Below are 15204 nucleotides of genomic sequence, written 5' to 3'. Positions count from 1 at the left end.
CCGATTTGGGGTCTTTCGCTTATAGAAACTGTAGTTTTCATCGAATTTGCGCGAAATTGAAAATCTAGAGGTATTTTGGGACCTTGAAGAGGTATGCCAAAAATGGTGAGTGTCGGTCCATGGTTTGGTATAGCCCCCATATAAACCGACCTCCCGATTTGGGGTCTTTCGCTTATAGAAACCGTAGTTTTCATCCAATTTGCGCGAAATTGAAAATCTAGAGGTATTATATGACCATAAAGAGGTGTGCCAAAAATGGTGAGTGTCGGTCCATGTTTTGGTATAGCCCCCATATAGACCGATCTCCCGATTTTACTTCTTGGGCTTATAGAAACCGCAGTTTTTATTCAATTTACCTGAAATTGGAAATCTAGAGGTATTGTAGGACCACAAATACGTGTGCCAAAAATTGTTAGTATCCGTCCATATTTTGGTATAGCCCCATATAGAGCGATCTCCCGATTTGGGGTCTTGGGCTTATAGAAACCGTAGTTTTTATCCAATTTGTCTGAAATTGGAAATCTAGAGGTATTTTAGGACCATAAAGAGGTGTGCCGAGAATGGTGAGTATCGGTCCATATTTTGGTGTAGCCCCCAAATAGTATCAATTACTATTTTTTAAATTAAATTGACTAAACCAGACTAAACAAAATAATAAAGGAGCTTTAGTTATTCAACTAAATCAAAAGTTCAACCACAGATTTATTTTATAAATACCAGATTAAAAACATTGCCATCGGCAACTGCTACCACAACCAAAGTAATTCGATTGTGCATGAAAATCTTTAGCGGAACTTTCTGCTGTGTATATACTTGTTTAATTTTTAGAAAAATGTAAAATCGTAAATAGGTTTTCAAATTCTGGGGGGGGCTAAAATTTTTCTGGGGGGTCTAAGCCCCCTCCCCAGAGGCCTTCCTACGCTTATGGTCCCCATATAAAACGACCTCCCGATTTGGGGTCTTGGGTTTATAGAAACCGTAGTTTTTATCCAATTTGTCTGAAATTGGAAATCTAGAGGTATTTTGGGACCATAAAGAGGTGTGCCGAAAATGGTGAGTATCGGTCCATATTTTTGTATAGCCCCCATTTAGACCGATTTCCCGATTTTACTTCTTGGGCTTCTAGAATCCGAAGTTTTTATCCTATTTGCCTGAAATTGGAAATCTATAGGTATTTTCGGGTCATAAAGAGGTGTGCCGAAAGCGGTGAGTATCGGTCCATATTTTAGTATAGCCCCCATCAGAACGATCTCCCGATTAAACTCCTTGGGTTTCTAGAAACCGTAGGTTTTATCTGATTTGCCAGAAATTGTAAATACTGATCATGAAAATTGTTTGAAACTCAATGTAAAATTTCCAGATTTTACTTCTACAGATTTAAGATTTCAAATCAAGACGTTGTTTTATATTTTTCTTGCACACTTACAAGAGATGTTAATGATTCCTCTAAAACTCAAGCAAAAATGGTTCTTATAAATCCAGAATCTGATATAGTCCTCATAGGTGAAATCTTTAAATTTATCTTCGGGAAGTGTCCTCAAGTCCTCTAGCCCTTCTGAAATTTCAAAGGAAACCCTAATATCTGGTTCATGGTGGTGGGTATTTAAGATTCGGCTTTAAGATTTGGTTGAAATCGGTTCAGTTTTAGATATAGCTCTCATATATATATATATATATATATATATATATATATATATATATATATATATATATATATATATATATATATATATATATATATATATATATATATATATATATATATATATATATATATATATATATATATATATATATGAGAGCTATATCTAAAACTGAACCGATTTCAACCAAATTTGGCACACTTACCGACACTGTTAAACGTACTCCTTGTGCAAAATTTGAAGCAAGTTATGGACGAAAGATATATATGGGAGCTATATCTAAATCTGAACCGATTTTAAATTTGGCACACATAACGATACCATTAAACGTACCCCTGTGCAAAATTTGAAGCAAATCAGGGAAAAACTCTGGCTTTTGAAGCCATATAAGTCCAAATCGGACGAAAGATATATATAGGAGCTACATCTAAATCTGAACCGATTTGGCTGATATTTTGCAAGCTTTTCGAGGCTCATAAAATACTCGGATGTACGGAATTTGAAGAACATCGGTTGATAAACACGCCAATTATGACCAGATCGGGGATGAATATATATGGCAGCTATATCTAAATCTGAACCGATTGTTTCCAAAATCAATAGCGATTGTCTGTGTCCCAAAAAACGAAGCTATGTCAAATTTGAGAACGATCGGACTTAACCTGCGACCTGTACTTTGCACACAAAAATACACGAACAGACGGACGGACAGACAGACGGACATCGCTAAATCGGCTCAGAACTCAATTCTAAGATGATCGGTATACTAAACGATGGGTCTCAGGCCTTTCCTTCTTGGCGTTACATACAAATGCACAGACTTATTATACCCTGTACCACAGTAGTGGTGAAGGGTATACAAAGAAAACTCAGTTAAAAAAGTTCAAGAGGCTTGGCAGCATATACGGAATTTTACCGTATAAATTTTCTTGTTTCAATTTTTTGCTTTTGTGTCGTTAACATTGAATATTGAATCAGCTGGCAAAAACAATTGGGGCATTAAAGGGTTAATTCAAATTGTTGGCTATGAAGCTCCGCCAAGGACCAAGTTCTAAATCCTTATCGAACAACCCTCGTATAATAGATGCAACCAACATTATTATATGCTTTCTAGTTTTTAGTTTTACCCAAAAAATTCTCACTCTCGCTTAAGCTAACTACAAAATTAACATATTTCTGTGTTATATCATATTCTTACTTTTATCACCTGGGGTATAAGGGAGAACCTGGCTGACATAAAGTATTTTTCATACACACACACATTTCCAGAATATTTAATTTAACCGTTAATTATATATAATTATTGCATAGTATAATGCATTTATTAAGCACTGCCAATAGAAATAAATAAATTAATGCATTGCTGTTAAGATTCTCTTGTCTAAAGGGGAGGTGAAAAACAAACGATTCACGTGTATAACCAATTAGCAAGTCTACATTAATAGAAAAATTTTGCAAATATTTCGAAGATGATTTTTCGGAATGTACAATATTGCCAAGTTTATACTACCATTTGAATTTTACAATGTTCAGGAGGATTTTATGAAATCGTGACACTATCGAAATCTGTAGGATTAGGAATCAACATTGTCATGTGTTTATACCCCTCACCACTACTGTGGTACAGGGTATAATAAGTTTGTGTATTTGTATGTAACGCCAAGAAGGAAAAATCTGAGACCCATCGTTTAGTATACCGATCGGCTTAGAATTAAATTTTGAGTCGAGTTGAGTCTGTCCGTCCGTCCGTCTGTTCATGTATTTTTGTGCGCAAAGTACAAGTCGTAGTTTAAGTCCAATCGTCCTCAAAGTTGGCATAGGGTCGTTTTTTGGGACAAAGACAATCGCTATTGATTTTGGAAAAAAATCGGATCAGATTTAGTTATAGCTGTCATATATATTTATCCCCGATCTGGTCATAATTGGCGTGTTTAGCAACCGATGTTCCTCCAATTCCGTACATCCGAATATTTTATGAGTCTCGAAAAAACGAAAAACATAATATCAGCCAAATCGGTTCAGATTTAGATATAGCTCTTTTATCCGATTTGCACTTATATGGCCTCAAAAGCCAGATTTTTGCCGTGATTTAGTTCAAAGTTTGCACAAGGAGTACGTTTACTAGTATCGGTAAGTGTACCAAATTTGGTTGAAATCGGTTCAGATTTAGTTATAAAGGGTGATTCTTTTGAGGTTAGGATTTTCATGCATTAGTATTTGACAGATCACGTGGGATTTCAGACATGGTGTCAAAGAGAAAGATGCTCAGTATGCTTTGACATTTCATCATGAATAGACTTACTAACGAGCAACGCTTGCAAATCATTGAATTTTATTACCAAAATCAGTGGCAGAAAATCCGCTTTTTTATCGACAAATTTTGTTCAGCGATGAGGCTCATTTCTGGTTGAATGGCTACGTAAATAAGCAAAATTGCCGCATTTGGAGTGAAGAGCAACCAGAAGCCGTTCAAGAACTGCCCATGCATCCCGAAAAATGCACTGTTTGGTGTGGTTTGTACGCTGGTGGAATCATTGGACCGTATTTTTTCAAAGATGCTGTTGGACGCAACGTTACGGTGAATGGCGATCGCTATCGTTCGATGCTAACAAACTTTTTGTTGCCAAAAATGGAAGAACTGAACTTGGTTGACATGTGGTTTCAACAAGATGGCGCTACATGCCACACAGCTCGCGATTCTATGGCCATTTTGAGGGAAAACTTCGGAGAACAATTCATCTCAAGAAATGGACCGGTAAGTTGGCCACCAAGATCATGCGATTTGACGCCTTTAGACTATTTTTTGTGGGGCTACGTCAAGTCTAAAGTCTACAGAAATAAGCCAGCAACTATTCCAGCTTTGGAAGACAACATTTCCGAAGAAATTCGGGCTATTCCGGCCGAAATGCTCGAAAAAGTTGCCCAAAATTGGACTTTCCGAATGGACCACCTAAGACGCAGCCGCGGTCAACATTTAAATGAAATTATCTTCAAAAAGTAAATGTCATGGACCAATCTAACGTTTCAAATAAAGAACCGATGAGATTTTGCAAATTTTATGCGTTTTTTTTAAAAAAAAAGTTATCAAGCTCTTAACAAATCACCCTTTAATTATTGCATAGTATAATGCATTTATTAAGCGCTGCCAATAGAAATAAATAAATTAATGCATTGCTGTTAAGATTCTATTGTCTAAAGGGGAGGTGAAAAACAAACGATTCACGTGTATAACCAATTAGCAAGTCTACATTAATAGAAAAATTTTGCAAATATTTCGAAGATGATTTTTCGGAATGTACAATATTGCCAAGTTTATACTACCATTTGAATTTTACAATGTTCAGGAGGATTTTATGAAATCGTGACACTATCGAAATCTGTAGGATTAGGAATCAAGATTGTCATGTGTTTATACCCCTCACCTCTACTGTGGTACAGGGTATAATAAGTTTGTGTATTTGTATGTAACGCCAAGAAGGAAAAATCTGAGATCCATCGTTTAGTATACCGATCGGCTTAGAATTAAATTTTGAGTCGAGTTGAGTCTGTCCGTCCGTCCGTCTGTTCATGTATTTTTGTGCGCAAAGTACAAGTCGTAGTTTAAGTCCAATCGTCCTCAAATTTCGCATAATGTCATTTTTTTTTGGACCAAAAACAATCGCTATTGATTTTGGAAAAAAATCGGATCAGATTTAGTTATAGCTGTCATATATATTTATCCCCGATCTGGTCATAATTGGCGTGTTTAGCAACCGATGTTCCTCAAATTCCGTACATCCGAATTCCGAATATTTTATGAGTCTCGAAAAAACGAAAAACATAATATCAGCCAAATCGGTTCAGATTTAGATATAGCTCTTATGTCCGATTTGCACTTATATGGCCTCAAAAGCCAGATTTTTGCCGTGATTTAGTTAAAATTTTGCACAAGGAGTACGTTTACTAGTATCGGTAAGTGTACCAAATTTGGTTGAAATCGGTTCAGATTTAGATATAGCTCCCATATATATCTTTCGTCCGATTTGAACATATATGGCCTCAAAAGCCAGAGTTTTGCCGTGATATTTTTATACCCTGCGCCACACTGTGGAACAGGGTATTATAAGCTAGTGCATATGTTTGTAACACCCAGAAGGAGACGAGATAGACACATGGTGTCTTTGGCAATAATGCTAAGGGTGGGTCCCTGAGTCGATATAACCATGTCCGTCTGTCCGTCTGTCCGTCCGTCCGTCTGTCTGTGAACACATTTTTGTGATTAAAGTCTAGGTCGCACTTTAAGTCCAAACGCCTTCAAATTTGGCACCTGTTCCTAATTTGGGTCAGAATAGAACCCTATTGATTTTGGAACAAATCGGTACAGATTTAGATATAACTCCCATATATATCTTTCGCCCGATATGCACTAATATGAACCCAGCAGCCAGAGTTGTATACCGATTTGCTTGAAATTAAGTACAAACATAACATTTCGTCGTATAGTCAAGTGTGCAAAATTTGATTGAAATCGGTTCAGATTTAGATATAGCTCCCATATATATCTTTCGCCCGATATGGACTTATATGGCCCCAGAAGCCAGAATTTTGGCCGAATTTGGTTGAAATTTTACACTAGGAGTACAATTAGTAGTGTAGTTAAGTGTGCAAAATTAGACTGAAATCGGTTCAGATTTAGATATAGCTCCCATATATATCTTTCGATCGATATGGACTGATATGGTCCTAAACGCCAGAGTTTTGGCCCAATTTGGTTGAAATTTTGCACAGGGAGTGGATTTAGCATTGTAGCTATGCGTGCCAAATTTAATTGAAATCGGTTCAGATTTAGATATAGCTCCCATATATATCTTTCGCCCGATTTACACTCATATGACCACAGAGGCCAATTTTTTGCTCCGATTTAGTTGAAATTTTGCACAGGGAGTAGAATTAGCATTGTAGCTATGCGTGCCAAATTTAATTGAAATCGGTTCAGATTTAGATATAGCTCCCATATATATTTTTCGCCCGATATGGACTTATATGGCCCCAGAAGCCAGAGTTTTGGCCCAATTTGGTTGAAATTTGTCACAATGAGTACAATTGGTAGTATAGTCATGTGTGCCAAATTTGATTGAAATCGGTTCAGATTTAGATATAGCTCCCATATATATGTTTCTCTGATTTCGACAAAAATGGTCAAAATACCAACATTTTCCTTGTTAAATGGCCACTGCTTAGTCGAAAAGTTGTAAAAATGACTCTAATTTTCCTAAACTTCTAATACATATATATCGAGCGATAAATCATAAATAAACATTTGCGAAGTTTCCTTAAAATTGCTTCAGATTTAAATGTGTCCCAAATTTATATATGGGAGTCTATAGATTTTGTAGAAGTCTATCAAATTCTGTCCAGATCGAGTGATATTTAAAAGTATGTATTTGGGACAAACCTTTATATATAGCCCACAACACATTTGACGGATGTGATATGGTATCGAAAATTTAGATCTACAAAGTGGTGCAGGGTATAATATAGTCGGTCCCGCCCGACTTTAGACTTTCCTTACTTGTTTTTTACTAACATTGTGATACATCCCACGGCGTTAGCCGATTTAAATTTTAAATCTAGAGTACAAAAAATTGTTTCCATTAAAAGTATTTGTATCTGCAAATGCAAACCTTTATATACGAGCTGGTAGCTCCCAGCAAATTTGAAGTAATTGAGATGGTAACACAAATGTTTGTCTACATAAACATTAGCTTAGACAATTTTCCTAGGGGGGGCTATAGCCCCCCTAGAAAAAATTTATAGACTGAACTTCAGTTCGATTCATGTTTTATTTTATAAAAATTAATAAAAAATCTGACTTCAATATAACTCGACAATTAATATATAAAAAAAGTAACTAAAAGTAGTTCCACACTTTTTCCCAGCAAAAAATTTTTGTGTTGTGTTTCTAAAGGCACAACTGTAAAAGCACTTCCAAAAATGTCTTCACAAAGAATTATTAATTATTTTAAATACGCAGGAAGTTGTTTTGATTCAATTTTTTACTCATTTTTTCTTTAATGGGTATTTTGTTTTTGTTTTTAATGGGTTGTTGTTGTTGTAACAGTTTATTGTGATTTCATCCATTTTTATGTTATACGCTTTGGTATTCAGCTTATGGCCAGATCGAGGAACTCTGCGACGTGTTGTGTTTTTAATGGGTAATTTTTTTGTAGTGGATTAAAAAAGAGTAAAAGTTTATAAAATGGTACAAATTTTTCAAATTTTGCCGCAAAAATGCTAATCCATTCTAGAAAATTTTAATATTTTAATAATTTTTGAAAATATTCGATAAACAAGCTTTATAATGCATTAAAAATCATAAAAACTTTTATTCGGGAAAATATCTCAAAATTCACCTTATAGTAAAGAAAGCAACTTACAATTTAGAAGACAATGTTAAGAAATAAAATCGGCAACTGCTACCACAATGCAAAGTCGTAAATAGGTTTTCAAATTCTGGGGGGGGGCTAAAATTTTTCTAGGGGGTCTAAGCCCCCTCCCCAGAGGCTTTCCTATGCTTATGAACATAAAGGGTATAATATAGTTGGCTCCGCCCGACTTTAGACTTTACTTACTTGTTTTTAATAATTTTAATTTACTTGTAATAATGGCATATAGAAAATAAGTAGGAACATCCTTAAGTCGGCTAGGTTAACCCTGGTCACGTGCTAACCAAATTACTGTTTTTCTTATTTATATTTGTTCTTCATATAAAAACCAAAAAAAAAAAGGGAATGTCATTTTATTCTTTAAAACATTAAACATTTGCATTATCAAAATTGTCGCCTATTGTACAACTCTCTAGCTGCAACATAGCTCATTTGATTTTGCAAAGTCATGCTTTCTAGCTTTTATTGGTGACACCTAGATAATATCACGATATTTTCTATTATAATTTTCTTATTATTATTGTTATTGCATAGATATATTATTGTGCCATCTAATGAATATTTATGAGATACAAATATCTCGAAGCATGTACACTATGGACCTCAACGGGCAACATCAAAGTTCAATGTATGCATACAGTAGAGTATAGGTAATAGAGAAAACCGGTTAATAAGAGGATGGTCTCTTACACGCAAAAAAATAGAAATATTTTCCTTACTAGGAACATTGTTTGGAATTTTCTTCTCGCTGCAAAAAAATTTGTTTGGACTTTAGTGATAAATGTACATTTTTTTCTTTTGTAATAAATTGTGATTATCGTGATGATCATCAATCATCGATTCGTAGCTATTCGCAGCAATTGGGCCACTGTTTGTCAACAACGTGGCAATTTAGGTATGAAGCCTTTCAAAATACAGCTGGTGCAAGAAATCAATCCGAAAGACCTACCGAAATGCAGAATTTTTGGTGAACGGAAATTTGGCCGAAGATCCACTTTTTTATCAAAAACTCAGCGGCTAAGCTTATGTTTAGCTCAATGGGTACATAAATAAGCAGAGTTGTCGATTTTCGAGTGAAGATCAGCCAGAAGCAATGCATCCGGAAAAAACACAGATTGGTGCGGTCTATGGGTTGCTAGCATCATTGGCATCTTCAAGGATAATGGGAATCATAATGTACATGTGAATGACGAGCGTTACCGTGAGATGATATCCAACTTTGTTTTGCCCAAAATACAAAAACTTGAAAAGCATGACATGAGGTATTAACAAGAATGCCACATCACGGCCATCAGCCAAAAATAATCGACCAACATTTGCAGATAATTTAACCAACAAACTACCAAACAAAAAAAGTCGCATTTTACAAAACTTTATTTCTATTGAAATGTTTGTCGAATTTTTATTTCTATAGGAAATTTTGTCAAAATTTTAGTTTTATAGGAAATTTTGTCAAAATTTTATTTCTATAGGAAATTTTGTCTACATTTTATTTCTATAGAAAATTTTGTCAAAATTTTATTTCTATAGAAAATTTTGTCAAAAATTTTATTTTCATAGAAAATGTTGTCAAAAATTTTATTTCCATAGAAAATTTTGTCAAAATTTTATTTTTATATAAAATTTTGTCAAAAATTTTATTTTCATAGAATATTTTGTCAAAAATTTTATTTCCTTAGAAAATTTTGTCAAAATTTTATTTTTATAGAAATTTTTGCCGAATTTTTATTTCTATAGCAAATTTTGTAAAAATTTTATTTCTATATAAAATTTTGTCAAAAATTTTATTTCTATAAGAAATTTTGTCTACATTTTATTTCTATAGAAATTTTTGTCGAATTTTTATTTCTACAGCAAATTTTGTCAAAATTTTATCTCCATAGAAAAGTTTGTCAAAATTTTATTTCTATAGAAAATGTTGTCAAAAATTTTATTTCTATAGAAAGTTTTGTCTAAAATTTTATTTCTATAGAAAAATTTGTATAAATTTTATTTCTATGAAAATTTTGTCAACAATTTTATTGCGATAGACAATTTTGTCAAAAATTTCATTTCTATAGAAAATTTTGTCAAAAGTTTATTTCCATAGAAAATTGTGTCAAAATTTTATTTCTATAGAAATTTTTGTCGAATCTTTATTTCTACAGCAAATTTTGTCAAAATTTTATCTCCATAGAAAAGTTTGTCAAAATTTTATTTCTATAGAAAATTTTGTCAAAACTTTATTTCTATAGAAAATTTTGTCAAAAATTTTATTTCTATAGAAAGTTTTGTCTAAAATTTTATTGCTATAGACAATTTTGTCAAAAATTTCATTTCTATATAGAATTTTGTTAAAAATGTTATTTCTATAGAAAATTTTGTCAAAATATTATTTCTATAGAAATTTTTGTCAAATTTTTATTTTATAACATTTTTTGTTAAAATTTTATTTCTATAGAAAATTTTGTCAAAATTTTATTTCTATAAAAAATTTTGTCAAAATTTTATTTCTATAGAAAATTTTGTCAAAAATGTTATTTCCATAGAAAATTGTGTCAAAATTTTATTTTTATAGAAATTTTTGTCGAATTTTTATTTCTATAGCAAATTTTGTCAAAATTTTATTTCTATCGAAGATTTTGTCAAAAATTTTATTTCTATAGAAAAATTTGTCAAAATTTTATTTCGATAGAAAATTTTGTGAAAAGTTTATTTCCATAGAAAATTTTTTCAAAAATTTCATTTCTATACAGTATTTTTTTTCAAATTTTTATTTCTATAGAAAATTTTATTTCTACAGAAAAATTTTGCCCAAGTTTTATTTCTATAGAAATTGTTGTCAAATTTTTATTTCTATAGAAAATTTTTATTAAAATTTTATTTCTATAGAAAATTTTGTCAAATCTTTATTTCAATAGAAAATTTTGTTAAAATTTTATTTGTATAGAAAACTTTGTACAAATTTTATTTCCATAGAAAATTTTTTTAAAAATTTTATTTCTATAGAAAATTTTGTAAAAATTTTCTTTCCGTAGCAAATTTTATTTCAATAGAAAAAAGTTTGTCAAAATGTATTCCTCATTGAGGAATATATTTCATCTGATGCGATTGAAATATGACCCTGTAAGTACCATGTAAAACCTCGTTCATATCGTTTCATAATTATTTAAAGACTCCTTATATAGAAGAAGAGAATTTCGACCTACAGACTGTGGTTCAATTCCCAGTCCGGGTAAAAATAAAATTAAACAAGTATATACGGCCGCAAGTTCGGCCAGGCCGAATCTTATGTACCCACCACCATGGATTGCGTAGAAACTTCTACGAAAGACTGTCATCCACAATCGAATTACTTGGGTTGTGGTATCTTAAAACTTCTTATTCCTGCATGGTTGTTGGATACCATATACTAACATCGCGTACCAAATTTCAACCGAATGGGAAGTATTTTGCTCTTCCAAGGGGCTCTGGAGGTCAAATCTGGGGATCGGTTTATATGGGGCCTATATATAATTATGGACCGATATCGACCAATTTTTGCATGAGAGTTTGAGGCCATATATTAACACCACGTACCAAATTTCAACTGAATCAGATGAATTTTGGTCTTCCAAGAGGTTCCGGAGGTCAAATCTGGTGATCGGTTTATATGGGGGCTATATATAATTATGAACCGATGTGGACCAATTTTTGCATGGTTGTTAGAGACCATATACTAACATCACGTGCCAAATTTCAGCCGGATCGGATGAAATTTGCTTCTCTTAGAGGCCTCGCAAGCCAAATTTTGGGGTCCGTTTATATGGGGGCTATACGTAAAAGTGGACCGATATGGCCCATTTGCAATACCATCCGACCTACATCAATAACAACTACTTGTGTCAAGTTTCAAGTCGATAGCTTGTTTCGTTCGGAAGTTAGCGTGATTTCAACAGACGGACGGACGGAAGGACGGACATGCTCAGATCGACTCAGAATTTCACCACGACCCAGAATATATATACTTTATGTGGTCTTAGAGCAATATTTCGATGTGTTACAAACGGAATGACAAAGTTAATATACCCCCATCCTATGGTGGTGGGTATAAAAAGTATATATATACATATGATTTAATCACGAAATTAATTGATCCAATTCATTTTTTAATTGAAATGTCTTCAATCACGAAAATAACAATATCAACCACAGTTTTAATTGGGCACACAAAAAATTTTTGATTAAAAATGTGATTTGAAAATTTCAATAAATTTTTTAATTGATTCAATTAAAAATTTAATTGATGTTGATTGGAAAAATCAATCAATTTCAATATTGATTCAATTAAAAAATTTAATTGATGGCAATTGGAAAACACAATCATTTTTATACCCTTCACCCCTACTGTGGTACAGGGTATAATAAGTTTGTGCATTTGTATGTAACGCCAGGAAGGAAAATTCTGAGACCCATCGTTTAGTATACCGGTCGTCTTAGAATTAAATTCTGAGTCGATTTAGCGATGTCCGTGTGTCTGTCTGTCTGTATATGTAATTTTGTGTACAAAATTGACACAAAGACAGTCGCTATTGATTTTGAAAAAATCGGTTCAGATTTAGATATAGCTGCCATATATATTTATAACCGATCTGGTCATAATTGTCGAAATATCAGCCAAATCGGTCCAGATTTAGATATAGCTCCCATATATATTTTTCGTACGATTTGCACTTATATAGCCTCATAAGCCAGAATTTTGTCCTTATTTGCTTGAAATTTTGCACAAGGAGTACTTTTAGTAGTATCGGTTATTGTGCCAAATTTAGTTGAAATCGATTCAGATTTTGATATAGCTCCCATATATATCTTTCGCCCGATATGGACTTATATGACCCCAGAGGCCAGAGTTTTACCCAACTTTGCTTGAAAAGTTGCACTATGAATACAATTAGTAGTGTGGTCAAGTGTGGTAAATTGTATTGAAATCGGTTCAGATTTAGATATAGCTCCCATATAGATCATTCGCCCGATTTGGACTAATATGACCACAGAGGCAAAAGTTTTACTCTGATTTACGTGAAATTTTGCAGAGTGAGTAGAACTGAACTTGAAACTTTAAACAGGGAGTACACGCAAAGAAAAACACGTTTGGAAAACGTGTAACGAAAACGTTTTTCTTTTGTTAGAGTTTTTTGAATTGCTTCGAAAATTTTAAACTTTTATCACCAAAAAAATTCGTTTGTTACAATATTTTTATTTTTTCAATAAAAAAAGTTATTTTTGAAACAACAACACAGTCCATTTCGTTTATATCAAACACTGTTCTTTTCTGACTTTAGGTCTTTAATAAGAAACATTTTACAGTTCAAAATTTAATATAGTATAATGTAATGTTGAACATTTTTTCGGAATCTTCCGAACATATCTGGAATATATGTAAAAAAAAAAACAAAAAAAACTTTGGTCGAAGCAGGGATCGAACCCACGATCCTTGGCATGCAAGTCGGACGTAGCAACCACTGCTCCACGGTGCCAAACTAAATGTTTGTTTCTGTTAAATAAACTTTGTTTATTCGGTTCGTGGGCGCCGCAAATTATGCTATATAAATATAACTTATATGGATAATTATTGATGACCATAACAGGTACATAGCTTAGTGGTTAGTGTGTTAGCTTACAAAGTGCATGGTCCGCGTTTCGATTCTCCGTCCAGGCGAAAGGTAAAAAAATTAAAAATTTATAAAATCGTATAATTTCTTCTACATTGTTGGTATTACAGGAAAAGGTGTTACGAACTAAAAAACCTCGTGGATGTGAGAAAGATGTGAGGGAAAATGCAATTAGCAAGAGTTAGTCTTTATGAAATTGTTTTTACATCCTGGAAAAGAATAAACGTTTATCACAAAAAGTATATAATTTCTTCCAAATACACTTCCTTACAGCGAAAAGCAAATGAGAAACGAACTTTGTTTGTCTAAAATTTCGTTTGGGAGGAAAGAATTATTTTTTTGCGTGTAGAATTAAGGTTCTGGATATGCGTGCTAATTTTGGTTGAAATCGGTTCAGATTTTGATATAGCTCCCATATATATCTTTCGTCCGAATTAGACTCATATGACCACATAGGCTTCCATATATATGTTTTTCCGATTTAGGTAAAACTGGCCGAAATACCCATATTTTCTTTATCAAATCGCCACTGCTAAGTCAAAAATTTATCAAAATGACTTAAAATTTCCTATTACTCTAATACACATCTATCGACCGATAAATCATAAATACAGTTTTGCGAAGTTGCCTCAAAATTGGTTCAGATTTAAATATTTCGATTATGTTTTAGTAACATTGTGCTTCATCCCAGGGCATTAGCCGATTTAAATTTTAATTGTAGAGATTTTGTAGAAGTACAAAAAATTGTCCCAAATCGGTTAAGATATAAATATTTGTATATGGGAATATAGACCTTCATAAAGAAGTTAAGATGGTAACACAAATTGTGGTCTACAAAGTGGTGAAGGGTATAATATAGTCGGCCCCGCCCGACTTTAGACTTTAGTTACTTGTTTTTTTTTTATACCCTGCGCCACACTGTGGAACAGGGTATTATAAGTTAGTGCATATGTTTGTAACACCCAGAAGGAGACGAGATGGACACATGGTGTCTTTGGCAATAATGCTCAGGGTGGGTCCCTGAGTCGATATATGTCCGTCCGTCCGTCCGTCCGTCTGTCTGTGAACACATTTTTGTGATCAAAGTCTAGGTCACAATTTAATTCCAATCGCCTTCAAATTTGGCACATGTTCCTAATTTGGGTCAGAATAGAACCCTATTGATTTTGGAAGAAATCGGTTCAGATTTAGACATAGCTCCCATATAAATCTTTCGCCCGAAATGCACTAATATGGACCCAGCAGCCAGAGTTTTATACCGATGTGCTTGAAATTTTGTACAAACAAAACACTTAGTCGTATAGTCAAGTTCGCAAAATTTGATTGAAATCGGTTGAGATTTAGATATAGCTCCCGTATATATCTTTCGCCCGATATGGACTTATATGGCCCCAGAAGCCAGATTTTTGGCCGAATTTGTTGAAATGTTGCACTAGGAGTACAATTAGTAGTATAGTCAAGTGTGCAAAATTTGATTGAAATCGGTTCAGATTTAGATATAGCTCC

This window comes from Haematobia irritans, chromosome 4, assembly GCF_050003625.1.
Source record: "Haematobia irritans isolate KBUSLIRL chromosome 4, ASM5000362v1, whole genome shotgun sequence".
Classification (NCBI taxonomy): Eukaryota; Metazoa; Arthropoda; class Insecta; order Diptera; family Muscidae; genus Haematobia; species Haematobia irritans.
The sequence above is the reverse complement of the archived record's forward strand: the minus strand, read 5'-3'. Positions refer to the sequence as shown.